At 41.6% G+C, this 14,618-nt stretch overlaps 1 pseudogene; it reads left to right on the top strand.

Moving 5' to 3' along the window:
* Positions 1-1,683: 1,683 nt before the first annotated feature.
* On the top strand, positions 1,684-13,662 carry LOC118622472 (annotated as a pseudogene).
* The last annotated feature ends 956 nt before the right edge of the window (positions 13,663-14,618 follow it).

The following is a 14,618-nucleotide window of genomic DNA, read 5'->3' as shown; positions in this document are numbered from 1 at the left end:
TTCCCACTCCCCCACCCCTCTTCCGAGGGATGTCAGTCTGTGCCCTACTTCCATGTCTCTGGGTCTACTGTATTCCTCAGACTGTTATGTTCATTATATACCGTATATAAGTGAGATCATGTGGTATTTGTCTTTTTCTGCTTGGCTTCTTTCACTTAGGATAATACTTTCCAGGTCCCTCCATGTCGTCTCAAAAAATAAGAGATCTTTCTTTCTTACCACTGCATAGTACTCCACTGTGTATATGTACCACAACTTTTTTTATCCATTCATCTACTGATGGACACTTGGGCTGTTTCCAGATCTTAGCTATTGTAAATAGTGCTGCTATGAACATGGGGGTACATATATTCTTCTTGATTGGTGTTTCAGACTTCTTAGGGTATATTCCTAGAATTGGGATCACTGGGTCAAATGGAAGTTCAATTTTTAATTTTTTGAGGTAACACCATATTGTTTTCCACAGCGGCTGCACCAGTCTGCATTACCACCAGCAGTGTATTAGAGTCCCCTTTTCTCCACACCCTCGACAACACTTGTTGTTTGATGATTTGTTGATGGCGGCCATTCTGACAGGTGTGAGGTGATACCTCATTGTTGTTTTAATTTGCATCTCTCTGATGATTAGTGATGTTGAGCATTTCTTCATATGTCTCTTTGCTATTTGTATGTCCTGTTTGGAGAGGTGTCTATTCAGCTCCTCTGCCCATTTTTTAATTGGGTTCTTTGTCTTCCTTTTGTAGAGTTGTATGAGCACTCTCTATATATTGGAAATTAACGCCTTATCTGATACATCATTGGCAATGATGTTGTCCCATACAGATGCTTGTTGTTAATGAGCCTCAATTAGCACTTCAATGGCCCACAGGGTGGGGTTGGATCTCCAAGGGAGGGGCTGCTGCCTCTCCTCAGAGCCCTGGGAAGGAGCAATGTGGCCATCGTCCTGGGTGGCTGGCACCCCGCAAACGCTCTTGGTGCCCTACAAATCCCAAGTGTCCTCACACAGTTCCAGTCCAGTCTGCCCTCCCTCTGCCGGAGCCCAAGGTGAGTGGCTGTGGCTGTTTCAGCCTCTGTCCCGGCTCTGCGCTGTGGAGCCGCCAGGGAGTGTAACCCGAGGGCGCTGCTCCCAGCTAAGGCCGCTGCCGAGCTGCCTACCGTGGGCTCCCAGCCCCTGTCTCGCGCCTTCACAAGCCTACCAGGAAGGAGTCACTGTCCCTCGTTATATGGTCCTCGCAAGCTGCTTTTCTGTTGCTTTTTCCGTCAATTTGTCTGTGTTATAGTTGTAATTCCAGTTTGGTTCTGGGAGACGGTCTGTGTAGCTCCATTCACTCCGCCGCCATTTTTTTTCCTCACATCTATGCCGAATCCTCAATCATAGAGAGAACATAGGTGATCCTTGCCATCATGCAGCTTGCCGTCTAAACTATGTAGTTTTGTAATCATTCATCTTCATAAAAGGAGAAAAGCACTTTACATCCAACTTTGCAAATTCTTATTTTTTATAACCACTAAATTAAAATTCAGTGAACTGAGATGAACCCTCTGCCTTCTTTCACTGTAAATGGTTGAAGTTCCATCTGTCCAGCACCCACTTCTGATAAAAATGCTCAGCAGCGTGGAAATAGAGGAATCATATCTCGATATAATAAAGGCCATATATAAAAAATCTACAGTTGTTCGGAGATGGTGGGCAGGACCCAAAGAAAGGTGAGTTTGAGAAAAAGTGTGAGTGGAAATGAAGGTGGACAAGCAAACCTGAGTAGTGTAGAGACGTTGAGCAGAAGGTTCCTGTGCTGTGGACAGGAGCAGGTAAGTGGCCCTTCAGGGTGCTTCTCCCTGCACCCTGGGAGGTTCCACCATTTTGGAAGATCCCTGGTCTTCCCTGGGAGAAGGCAGTAGGAGCAGCTAGGGCCCAGCAACCTGAGCCCACCAGCGCACCTGGCACCATCAGAACAGTGGACACTCTGTGTCAACACAGACCAGTGCACAGTAGTGGAGCTCCCAAAGTGCCTGTCCTGGAAGCCACAGACAGCCCAGAGCCCAGCACCATCCCCCATAGTAGCAGCTTGATCAGAGTCAAGATATACCCCCAGCAACAGAGGCTGGGGAGTAGACATCCATCCCTAGGCAACACAAGCAGAGACCAGCAGCTGAGACCCATCCCCAAAAACTACAACAAAAGCTGAGCAGCAGTTGAGCCTCAAGGGACAGCAGCATTCACCAGCTGCCAGCAGTGGGACCTGGGGCTCCACAGAGGCCTGGGTAGTTCAGTAGCTCACAAGAGCAATAGGAAGCCTGAGCCCTAGAGAGACTGGTGCAATATAGCTACCCAACCCCAGAAACTGCAGGGTGTGGGTGGGGGGCACCAGAGAGGCCTATGGGACCCAGCAGTCCATAACATAGGCATAGAGCCAAGTCCCCAAAAGGACTATGCAATCCCGTTACCCATGGGACATGCAGGGTGCTGAGGCACCAGGAAGGCCAGTGCAACCCAGCTGAGCACAAGATAGAAGTATGTGAAAATTTGAAAAACAAAGGCAGAGTGAATAGAAGCTATGCAGACAATCTCCCAGGATCAGACTGGAATTACAATTAAAATCAAGACAAACTCTTGGAAAAAAAGCAACAGAAAAGCAGCAGGACAGGACCATATAACCAGGGACACTGGTGGGCTCTGCTGAGGCACAAGAGGGTGGCGGGCTGGGAGCCTAAGGACAGCAGCAGTCTTAGCTATGAGTAGCGCCCTTGGAGAATAAAGACCCAACCCACTCCACAGTGCAGAGAGCGAGGACAGAGCACTAAAAGATCCACAGCCACTAACCTGGGGGCTATGGCACAGGCAGGGCAGAATAGGCTGGAACGCTGCGGAGACACAAGGATTTGGAGGGCAGTCAGTATTTTTGTTGAGTTGTGGTCACAAAGGACAGTGGCCAGTGTGCTCCTTCCCAGAGCTTCCCAAAGCAGCAGCCCCGCCCCCACCTCGAATTCAGCTTTTGCCAGGTAATGCAAAAATTGCAAATTGGGGCTCATTAATAACCAGCATCTATCCGTCCCTCTGGAAATTCTCTTATGCAGAATACCAGGGAAACATTCTAAGACACTGAGTAACTGAGAATACTAGTGACCAGGAAAAAGCTAGAGGATAACTGAAACTTTCCTGGGCTTTAAAATCTACCCAGGAAAGTAAGACTTGACAGTGGAGTCTAACGTGGGACCAACCAGGCTCATCCAAACCAGTAGAGGGAGCCACAAATAGCAGAACACCAACACACAGAAGGAAAATGTGGCAGGCTCCAAAACACACTGAGTTAGCCAAAATGGTGAAGCGAAGAAACAAATCCCCAATGAAAGAACAAGAGAAATCTATCGAAGATGAGATCAATGAAATGCAGCTAAGAAAATTATCAGAGGTAGAGTTCAGAGCCATGATCTTGAGGAAGCTCAACAGCATGAGTAAGAACATCAGCAACATGAGTAAAGATATAGAAACATTGAAAACCAACCAAGTGAAAATGAAGAATGACATAGCAAAAATTAAGATCACGTTGGAAGTACTGAACAGCAGAGTAGAGGAAGCTGAAGACCAGATCAGTGAATTAGAAGACAAGGCAGAAAAAAATCAACCAATCAGAAAACCAAAAGGAAAAAATAACAGTTAAATAGGAAGACAGCTTAAGAGAACTCTGGGAGAACTGAAAACATAATAACATTCACATCATAGGAGTCCCCAAAGAGGAAGGAAATGGGCAAGGGTTAGAGAACATATTTGAAGAAATAGTGACAGAAAACTTTCCAACACTTGGTGAAAGAAGAAGGCATTCATGTTGAAGAAGCACAGAAAGCCCCAAGTAAGAAGAACCCAAACAGACCCACCTCACGACACAGAGTAATTAAAATGCCAGAAATTGAAGACAAAAAGAGAATACTAAAGGCAGCAAGAGATAAGCAATGGGTTAGCTACAAAGGAATCCCCATTAGGCTCTCAGCTGACTTCTCAGCAGAAACACTACAGGTCAGAAGGGAGTGGCATGAAGTAATCAAGGTCATGAAAAACAAGGATCTGAATCCAAGACTACTCTATCCAGCAAGGATATCATTCAAAATAGAAGGTCAAATAAAGAGCTTCCCAGACAAAAAAAAGCTAAAGAAATATATTAACACCAAACAAGCACTGCAAGATATGCGAAAAGGACTGCTGTAGATAGAAGAAATAGAAAGAAAAACTAGAACCACAATAAATAAAAATGGCAATAAATAAGTACATATCAATTATCGCCTTAAATGTGAATGGTTTGAATACTCCCATAAAAAGACACAAAGTAGCTGACCGGATAAGAAAGCATGAGTCACATATATGTTGTTTACAAGAAAACCACCTCACGACAAAAGACTCACATAGGTTGAAAGTGAAGGGATGGAAAAAAATCGTTCAAGCATACAGAAAGCAAAAAAAAAAAAGATGGGGTAGCAATACTCATATCTGATAAAGTAGGTTTTCAAAGGAAGGCCATAACTAGAGACAAAAAAGGCCACTGCATAATATTGAGAAGATCTATCCAACAGGAAGATTTAATTTTGGTAAACATATATGCACCCAATTTAGGAGCACCAACATATTTTAAAAATCTTTTGGAGGACTCAAAGGAGAAATCAATGACAATGCAATCATAACAAGGGACATCAATACCCCACTGACATACCTGGAAATGTTCTACACAAAAAATTAACAAGAAAACAAAGACTCCACATGAAGTGCTAGATCAAACGGATTTCATAAATATCTACAAAGAATTACACCCCAAAACCGAAGAATTCAGATTCTTCTCAAGTACACATGACACATTCTCAAAGATAGACCACATGTTAGGGCACAAACTAAGTCCCTACAAGTTCAAGAAGATTGAAATCATATCAAGCATCTTCTCAGATCACAATGGCATGAAACTAGAAATCAATTGCAACAAGAACATGCTAAGACATTTGAAAACATGGAGGCTAAATAACATGTTATTGAACAATGAATGGGTTACCATGGAGATCAAGGAAGAAATTAAAACTTCCTGGAAACCAATGAAAATGAACACATAACAACATAGAATCTATGGGATGCAGTGAAAGCATTTCTGAGAGGAAAGTTCATAGCACTTCAGGTCTACCTCAAGAAGCAAGAAAAATTTCTGACATACTATTTAACCTCACAAGTTAAAGAACTGAAAATAAAACAAAAATAAAACCCCAGAGCAAGTAGAAGGAAGGAAATATTAAAGATCAGGGCAGAAATAAATGACATGGGGACCAAAAAAACAATTCAAAAGATCAATGAAACAAAGAGCTAGTTCTTTGAAAAGATAAACAAAATTGATGGCCCCTTAGCTAGACTTACCAAGAAACAAAGAGAGAGAACCCTAACACACAAAATCAGAAATGAAAGAGGAAAAATAATAACTGACACCACAGAAATGCAAAGAATTGTGAACAAATATTATGAACACGTATAAGGCAAAAAATTTGACAGTCTAAGCCAAATGGAAAAATTTCTAAAAACATATAGTCTCCCAAAACTGAACTAAGAAAAGATAGAAAACTTGAACAGACCAATAATAGCAAAAGAAATTGAAGATGTAATCAAGATTCTCCCGGCAAACAAAAGCCCAGACCTGGATGGCTTCACGGGGGAATTTTACCGAACATTCAAAGAACTAATACCCATTCTCCTCAAACTATTTCAAGAAATTCAAGAAGGCAGACTTCCAAACTCATTTTATGAGGCTAGCATAATTCTAATTTCAAAACTAGAAAAAGACACTACAATTGCAAATCAATTGCAACAGAAAGAAAGAAAACTACAGACCAATATCCCTGATGAACATAAATGACTACATCCTTTACAAAATACTAGCAAAACAAATCCAGCAATACATGAAAAAAAAAATTGTTCACCATGACCAAGTGGGATTCATCCCAGGGATGCAAGGTTGGTACAATATTTGCAAATAAATAACTATGATACACTACATAAACAAAATGTAAGATAAAAATCATATGATCATATCAATAGATGCTGAAAAAGCAGTCGACAAAATCCAAAGGAATTTCTGATGAAAATGCTCAGCAATCTGGGAATAGAGGGATCATACCTTGACATAATAAAGGCTATATATAAAGACCGACAGCCAACATCATACTCAATGGGCAAAAACTAAAAGCATTTCCCTTAAGAACAGGAACAAGACAAGGATGCCCACTTTCACCACTCTTATTTAACATAGTATTAGAAGTCTTAGCCACAGCAATCAGACATGAAGAAAAAATAAAAGGAATCCAAATGAGAAAGTAGGAAGTGAAACTAATTATTCACAGGTGACATGATTCTATACGTAGAAAACCCCAAAGACTCCATCAAAAATTTACTAGACTTAATAAATGATTTTGGCAAAGTAGCAGGATGCAAAATTCATGTCAAGAAATCGATGACATTCTTATACACCAATGATGAAATCACAGAAAGGGAAATAAAAAACAATTCCATTTACCATCACGACAAAAAAAATTAAGATGCCTCAAAATAAACTTAACCAAAGAAATAAAGGACCCATCCTCAGAAAACTACAGGTAATTAAAAAAAACAAATAGATGAAGCTATAAAAATGAGGAAGCACATACCTTGTTCATGGATTGGAAGAATTAACATCATTAAAATGTTCATACTACCCATAGCAATCTATAGATTCAATGCAATCCCCATTAAAATACCAATGACATATTTCACAGAACTAGAACTAATACTCCAAAAGTTTACATGGAACCAATAAAGACCCTGAATAGCCATTGCAATTTTGAAAAAGAAGAACAAAGTGGGAGGGATCACAATACTGGATAGCAAGTTATACTAAAAGCCATTGTTATCAAAACAGCCTGGCACTGGCACAAGAACAAGCATATAGATCAAAGGAATAGAACAGAGAACACAGAAATTGACCCAAGATATTATGCTGAATTAATATTTGACAAAAGTGGCAAGATCATACAATGGACTAAAGACAGACTAATAAATAATGTTGGGAAAATTAGACAGTTACACACAAAAACAAAAATGAAACTAGACTACCAACTTACACCATACACAAGAATAAACTCAAAATGGATAAAAGACTTAAATGTGACTTGTGGCCATGGCCAGTTTGGCTCAGAGGTTAGAGTGTCGGCTTGTGGTCCAGAGAGACTTGGGTTTGGTTCCCACTAGGGGCACGTACCTTGGTTGCTGTTTGTCCCCGGCCCGGGTTTGTCGTGTGGGTGGCAGCCTCTCAGTGTGTCCCTTTCACATCGACGTTTCTCTCTCTCTCTCTCCTTCCCACTCTATCTGAACAAAAAATGGAAAAATGTCCTCAAGTGAGGATTAAAAAAATGTGACTTGTGAAACCATAAAAATCTTAGAATAAAGTGTAGGAAACAAAATTTCAGATGTCACACAAAAAAGAAAATGAAACTAGACTACCAACTTACACCATACACAAGAATAAACTAAAAATGGATAAAAGACTTAAATGAGATGTCACATGCAGCAGAATTTTCACAGATGCAACACCTAAAGCAAGAGAAACAAAGGAAAAAATTAATACATAGGACTACATCGAACTAAAAAGCTTCTGCACAGCAAAAGAAACAACCATCAAAATGTAAAGGAAACCCACTATATGGGAGAGCATAAGTGCTAATATCACATCAGATAAGGGGTTAATTTTCAAAATATATAGAGTACTCATACACTTCAACAAGAGGCAGACATATAATCCAATTAGAAAGTAGGCGGAGGAGCTAAATAGAAACCTCTCCAAGCAAGACATCCAAATGCTCAAGAGACATATGAAAAAATACTCATCATCACTAATCATCAGAGAGATGCAAATTAAACCAATAACGAGGTTTTACCTCATTCCTGCCAGAATGGCTGCCATCAACAAATCATCAAACAAGTGCTGGCATGGAGAAAAGGGGACTCTAGTATATTGCTGGTGGGAATGCAGACTGGTACAGCCACTATGGAAAACAATATGGTATTTTCTCAAAAAATTAAAAATTGAACTACCATTTGACCCAGTTATCTCACTCCTAGGAAATACCCTAAGAAACATGAAACACCAATCAGAAAGAGTATATGTATCCCTATGTTTATAGTAGCAGTATTTACAATTGCTAAGATCTGGAAACAGCCCAAGTGTCCATCAATAGATAAGTGGATAAAAAAAATGTGGTACACATACACAGTGGAATACTACACAGCTGTAAGAAAGAAAGATCTCTTATTCTTTGAGATGACATGGAAGGATCTAGAGAGCATTATCCTAAGCAAAACAAGTCAACCAGAAAGACAAATATCACATGATCTCACTTATTTGTGGAATATAATGAACAAAACAAGCTGATTAACAAAACAGATCCAGAGACATAGAAGTAGCAAACAGACTGACACACCTCAGAAGAGAGGGATGGAGGAAAGGAATAGATAAACCACAGAATTTATATGCAAGTATGCATAACTAATGGACTGAGACAACAATGTTGGTGTTGGGTCAGGATGGGTTATTGGAAGGAGAGACTTAACAGAGGAAAAAAAGAGAAACATCTATAAGAAAAATACATTAATTTTTTAAAAGTAAATAATGGTTCAAGACCAGTTTCAACATAAAATACTGCTGTGAATGATTTTGAGAGGAGACTCTTGCCCTACCCACCTGGGACTGATCTCAGAAATTCCACTGCTGAATATTCTTCTTTTGAATTAAAAATGTGTTTTCTATTTAAAATGAATATCTCTTAGAAAGTAACACAGTAAGTTATTACTAGTGATGTAAACCTTAATGTAAATAGTAAAATTAGATCCTTTGAAACTACTGGATTGATAAGACTTGAGGATAGGAGAAAACTGAACAGAGCACATAAGAATAACAGAACCAGCCACCCTGGATAGGAAAGAGCTAAAAACTATGTGTTAGTGTCTAAAATTAAACTTCTATGTCATAAATTTATTTTGGACAGTCTTTGACTTTAACTTATAATAGTAGTTCCTGTAAACAACCATTGTTCTTTACATAAATCTTCAAATGAAAAAAAAAATGAGACTTTCTCACATTTGATGTCTTTTCCTTAATTAGTTCACAGTTTTCAGATGACAAGATGTGAAGAAAAGGCAAAGATTACATGTGGATGAAGTTAATTTATAAAGTTCATATTAAAGCCCACCATATACGTTTCTTGTGACAACTTAAATGCAATATAGTCTCTTCTTTAGCTAGGCATAGAGTCCTAGTTAAAATGCATGTAGCATGCAACTCAAGAAAAGGAAGACTAAGAATTCAATTAAAAAATGGGAAGAGGACCTAAATAGACATTTCTCCAAACAGAACATACAAATGGTCGAGAGACATAAAAAAAAAAAAAGCTCAACATCACTAATCATCAGAGAGATACAAATTAAAACAATAATGAGGTATCACCTCATACCTATTAGAGTGGTTGCCATCAATATTCAATAAATTAATAAACGACAACTGCTGGTGAGGATATACAGAAAAGAGGACTCCAGTACACCGCTGGTGGGAATACAGACTGGTGCAACCACTATGGAAAACAATATGGTGTTGCCTCAAAAAATTACAAATGGAACTGCCATTTGACCCAGTAATCCCACTTCTAGAAATATATTCTAAAAAGCCTGAAACACCATCAGAAAGAATATATGCATCCCTATGTTCATAGCAGCACTATTTACAATAGCTAAGATCTGGAAACAGCCCAAGTGTACATCAGTAGATGAGTGGATAAAAAAGCACTGGTACATTTACACAATGGAATACTATGCTGCTATAAGAAAGAACAATCTCTTACCCTTTAAGATGACATGGAGGGACCTGGAGTAAAATATGCTGAGTAAAATAGCCAGTCAGAGAAAGACAAGTATCACATGATATCACTTATTTATGGAATATCATGAACAAAATAAGCTGATGATCAACATAGATCCAGACACATGGAAGTAGGGAACAGACTGACAAACCTCAGAGGGAAGGGGTTGGGGGATTTTGAAAGAGATAAACCAATGAATTTATATGCATATGCATAACCACTGGACAGAGACAGTAGTTTGAGGAAGTCAGGAATGGATTGGGAGCAGGGAGGAGGAAGTCAGTGGGGAGGGGGGAAGAGCAGACATCTGTAATACTTTCAACAATAAAGATAGAATCCAGATTGACTGGGCTGAATCCTTTGAAGGGGGAGAACAAAGTAAAGAAAATAAGCTGCAGAGTTTTGTTCAATGTAAAATCATTGGCTTTGCTCAGGAGAAGCTTACTTTATTATTTATTTATTTATTTATTCATTCATTCATTCATTCATTTATTGTTTTATCTTTATTGTTTAATGCACTACAGATGTTCCTCATTTTTCCTCCATTGATCCCATCCTCCCCACTCCCACCCCTCCTCCCGCCTTTTCCCACATTGTCATCTGTGTCCATTGGTTATACATATAAATTCTTTGGTTTGTTTCTTCCCACCCTCCAACCCCCTTCTCTTTGAGGTTTGTCAGTCTAGCAACCAATTCATTCTTCTTAATCCCTTCACCTTTTTCACCCTTTCTCCCAACCCACCTCCCATCTGGCAACCAACAAAATTTTCTCTGTATCTATGAGAATGTTTCTTTTCTGCCTATTTATTTTGTTTGTAGATTCCATTGCTGATAGATATGTATTCATTGCCATTTTGTTTGTTCATATATTTTATCTTTTTCTTCAAAAAGACACTTCAACATTTCATATAATAATGGTTTGGTGGTGATGAACTCCTTTCACATTTTCTTGTCTGGGACTCTTTATATGGCCATCGATTCTAAATGACAGCTTTGCAGGATAGAGTAATCATGGTTGTAGGTTCTTGTTTTTCATCATTCTGAATATTTCTTGCCACTTCCTTCTGGCCTGCAAAGTTTCTTTTGAGAAATCAGCTGACAGTTTTATGGGAACTCCCTTGTAGGTAACTAACTGCTTTTTTCTTGCTGCTTTTAAGATTCTCTCTTCATCTTGAACCTTTTGCATTTTGATGATGATGTATCTTGGTGTGGGCCTCTTGGGTTTCATCTTGTTTGGGACTCTCTGTGCTTCCTGGACCTGTATGTCTGTTTCCCTCACCAAGTTAGGGAAGTTTTCTGCCATTATTGTTTCAAATAGGTTTTCAATTTTTTGTTCTCTCTCTTCTCCTTCTGGCACCCCCAAGATGCAAATCTTGGCACTCTTGAAGTTGTCCCAGAGGCTCCTTACACTGTCCTCATTTTTATAGATTCTTTTTTCTTTATGCTGTTTTGATTGGGTGTTTTTTGCTTCCTTGTATTCCAAATTGATGGTTTGCTTCTTGGCTTTACCTACTCTACTATTGAATCTTTATTTTAGTTAGTGCCTCCTTCATTTCTGACTGGTCCGCTCTTGAGGCCCTCACTAAGTTCATTGAGCATCCTTATAAGCAGTATTTTGAACTCAGAATGTGTTAGGTTGCTTATCTCCATTACGCTTAGTTCTTTTCCTGGAGTTTTGTTCTGTTCTTTCATTTGGGACCTGTTTCCTTGTCTCCTCATTTTGGCTGCCTCTCTGTGTTTGTTTCTGTGTATTACTTAACAAGAGGTATGGTGTTTCTGAGACCAGATGCTGCTTGTTTGAAAGAATTTAGGAAAACCTGAAGAGCATCCAAGACAGACCAATCCTATGGTTAAGCAACTGGCAAAATCTTGGGTGGGCCTGAAAGTTGGGTGGGGTGGGGCCTCAGGGAATCACCAAGGCAGGGCAACCAGAGTGAGCCAGGTTACTGGAATCCCAGATATGGCTGTTGTCTGCCGCCCCAGGGAAGGGTTCACCAAAGGAACAAGGGCCTCTTTCAGCACATTTGTCCTGGGGAAAGCCCCCTCTCCAGCCCTTACTCCAAAGCCAAACAGCTCAGTTCCTCCCTAATGTCTCTGGCACCCCTCAAGCTGCCTCCCCTCCAATCTTAGAGGAAGTGAGTCTGATAAGTCCATGCACGGGCCATTTAAGAGGAGCCGCCTGGGCCTCCAGCTGCCTTAGCCTCCTTGAGCCTCAGTTCCCGCTGGTTTTTCCAGCCAGAAGTTAAGGAGACTTCTCTTCCTGGCACTGGAACCCTGAGTGGGGCACCTGGTGTGAGACTTGGACCCCCTCAGTTTTCAGGGAGGACATTCCCAGCTGAGATATCCTCCTGATTTTTATCCGCCACACGTGGGTGTGGGACAGGTCCGTTCGCCTCCACTCCTCCTACCAGTCTCCATGTAGCTTCTTTAATTCCGTAGTTGTAGAACTTCCATTCAGCTCGATTTTAGGCAGTTTTGAATGATGATTGTTCTGTAGTTTAGTTGTAACTTTGATGTCAGGAGAAGTGTATTTTAAAAAGACCAAATATGAAATGGAAGCTACACAGATGATCTCCCTAGACCAAACGGGAATTACAACTAAAATAAAGGCAAATCTTCAAAAAAAAAAAAAAAAAAGGCAACAGAAGCAACAGCAGAACAGGACCATATGACCAAGGACAACAGTAGTATCTGTGGAGGCACAAGAAGGTGGTGGTCTGAGCTATGAGCAGTGCCCTGGGGTTGAACTCCCAAGGCCGTTCCATAGCACAGAGGACCAAAATAGAGCACTAAAATAGCCACAGCCACGGAGCAGCAAGTATGCCAGTGGCTTCTCTGGGTGACCAATGAGTTCAGCCTGCTGAACGTCAACCTCCAGAGGTTTGGCATGAATGGCCGGGTGTTGTGTAACCTGGGCAAGGAGCGTTTTCTGGAGCTGGCACCTGACTTTGTGGGCGACATTCTCTGGAGAAAAGACAGAGGATCCGTATGAAGAAAATTCCCACCTCAACTCAGTTCCTCACTGGATTAACAGCAATTAATTAGGTTTTGGCGTGGAGCAGGCGCTGTACGGAATGCAGGCGCAGAATTACCCCAAGTGTGGTCTCCTGGACGCCATGTGTCGGTCTGAAGCGGCAGCCGGTGCCCTTGGCGCCGAGCAGGAGTTCCGGCTGTTCCCCAAGTCTCAGCTCAGGCGGGGACAGCTTCAAGAGCTCGGACTCGCTGCTGCAGTCCTGGAACAGCCAGTCGTCACTGCTGGAGCAGCGGGTGCCTTCCTTCGAGAGCTGTGACGATGACTGCAGCCAGTCCCTGTGCCTCAGCAAGCCGACCATGTCTTTCAAAGATTACATCCAAGAGAGGAGTGACCCGGTGGAGCAGGCAAACCAGTTATACCTGTGGCCGTGCTGGCCGGCTTCACAAGAAGCGGACCGATCCATCCAGCTGTGGCAGTTTCTCGTAGAATTGCTCTCTGATAAATCCTGCCAGTCGATCATCAGCGGGACGGGCGACGGATGGGAGTTCAAGCTCGCTGACCCCAATGAGGTGGCCCGCCGGTGGGGAAAGAGGGAAAATAAGCCCAAGATGAACTACGAGAAGCTGAGCCGGGGTTTGCGCTATTACCAAGACAAGAACATCATCCACAAGACGTCAGTGAAGCGCTACGTGTACCGCTTCGTTTGCGACCTGCAGAATTTGCTGGGGTTCACGCCCGAAAAACTGCACGCCATCCTGGGAGTCCAGCCAGACACGGAGGACTGAGGCCCTGGGACGCCGTGGGAGCCATCCTGACTTGTGGGAGACTGTTTGCATGGCATCCATTTTGCAAAAATCTGCTCTGCCATCTCCTGCCCCAAGGCAGGATATCTCTGCATCTCTGCATACAATGTTTCTGCATTCCTTTAAGTAACCATTTACTCAGGCAGTTATGCTCTGTTTGTCTTTTGTTCCACCTGTGATATTTACATGATATTTACTTGAAATTGCTTCAGGGTGGTTACCACAAACATCGCTTGGCAACAAATGTTCTTGTTTTTCTGCTTCTTGCCCTATATATACTGTGGATCTCCCCAGAATAAAGGAGACTTGATCAGAGCCCTGTCTTGTCTCCATTTATCGTGTCTCTTGTCCCTCCTCAACCTCACTCCCCCTCTAGAGTCCTCGTTGCTCGACCTGCAGGATGGGTCACTGACTCACTGCCCCCAGGCCCCTGTCAGGCCTCTGGAACCCTCCGGGAATGTCGCCAAGAAGCAGTGGCCTTATTTCATCCGACACAGCTCGTCGCCCAGAGCGACACGATGTGTTGCTTCTGAAGCCTCCGGATGGATCACGCTATTTATAATGCAGTCACATTTAAGTGGTTTGGGGTGCGCTCCCAGCGCCTGCGACAGGACCACGCAGGCTGCTGGACATTCTCCGGGTGTGAGCATGTCGTGGACGTTCGCATTTATTTTCTTTGCCTTTTGGCAACCAGGAATCCCCAATGCGAAAGCATTGTCTTTGCTTCAGAGGGCAGGGGGACAGGAAATGATCATGCCATTTCAGAAGTTGGTTTGTATATATGACTGTAATCTTATAATTGTTATCGAAATTCTCTAACAGTTCTATTTAACAGAAATTGTATATTGTAATTTAAAATAATTATATTACTGTATGTGAACTAAGAATGCAGCGTGTATTTCATTTTGCAAGAGCATCTTCGGCATTTTGCAAACATC

The sequence above is a fragment of the Molossus molossus genome, unplaced genomic scaffold (assembly GCF_014108415.1).
Source record: "Molossus molossus isolate mMolMol1 unplaced genomic scaffold, mMolMol1.p scaffold_m16_p_9, whole genome shotgun sequence".
Classification (NCBI taxonomy): domain Eukaryota; kingdom Metazoa; phylum Chordata; class Mammalia; order Chiroptera; family Molossidae; genus Molossus; species Molossus molossus.
This window is presented reverse-complemented; position numbering and strand designations above follow the sequence as displayed.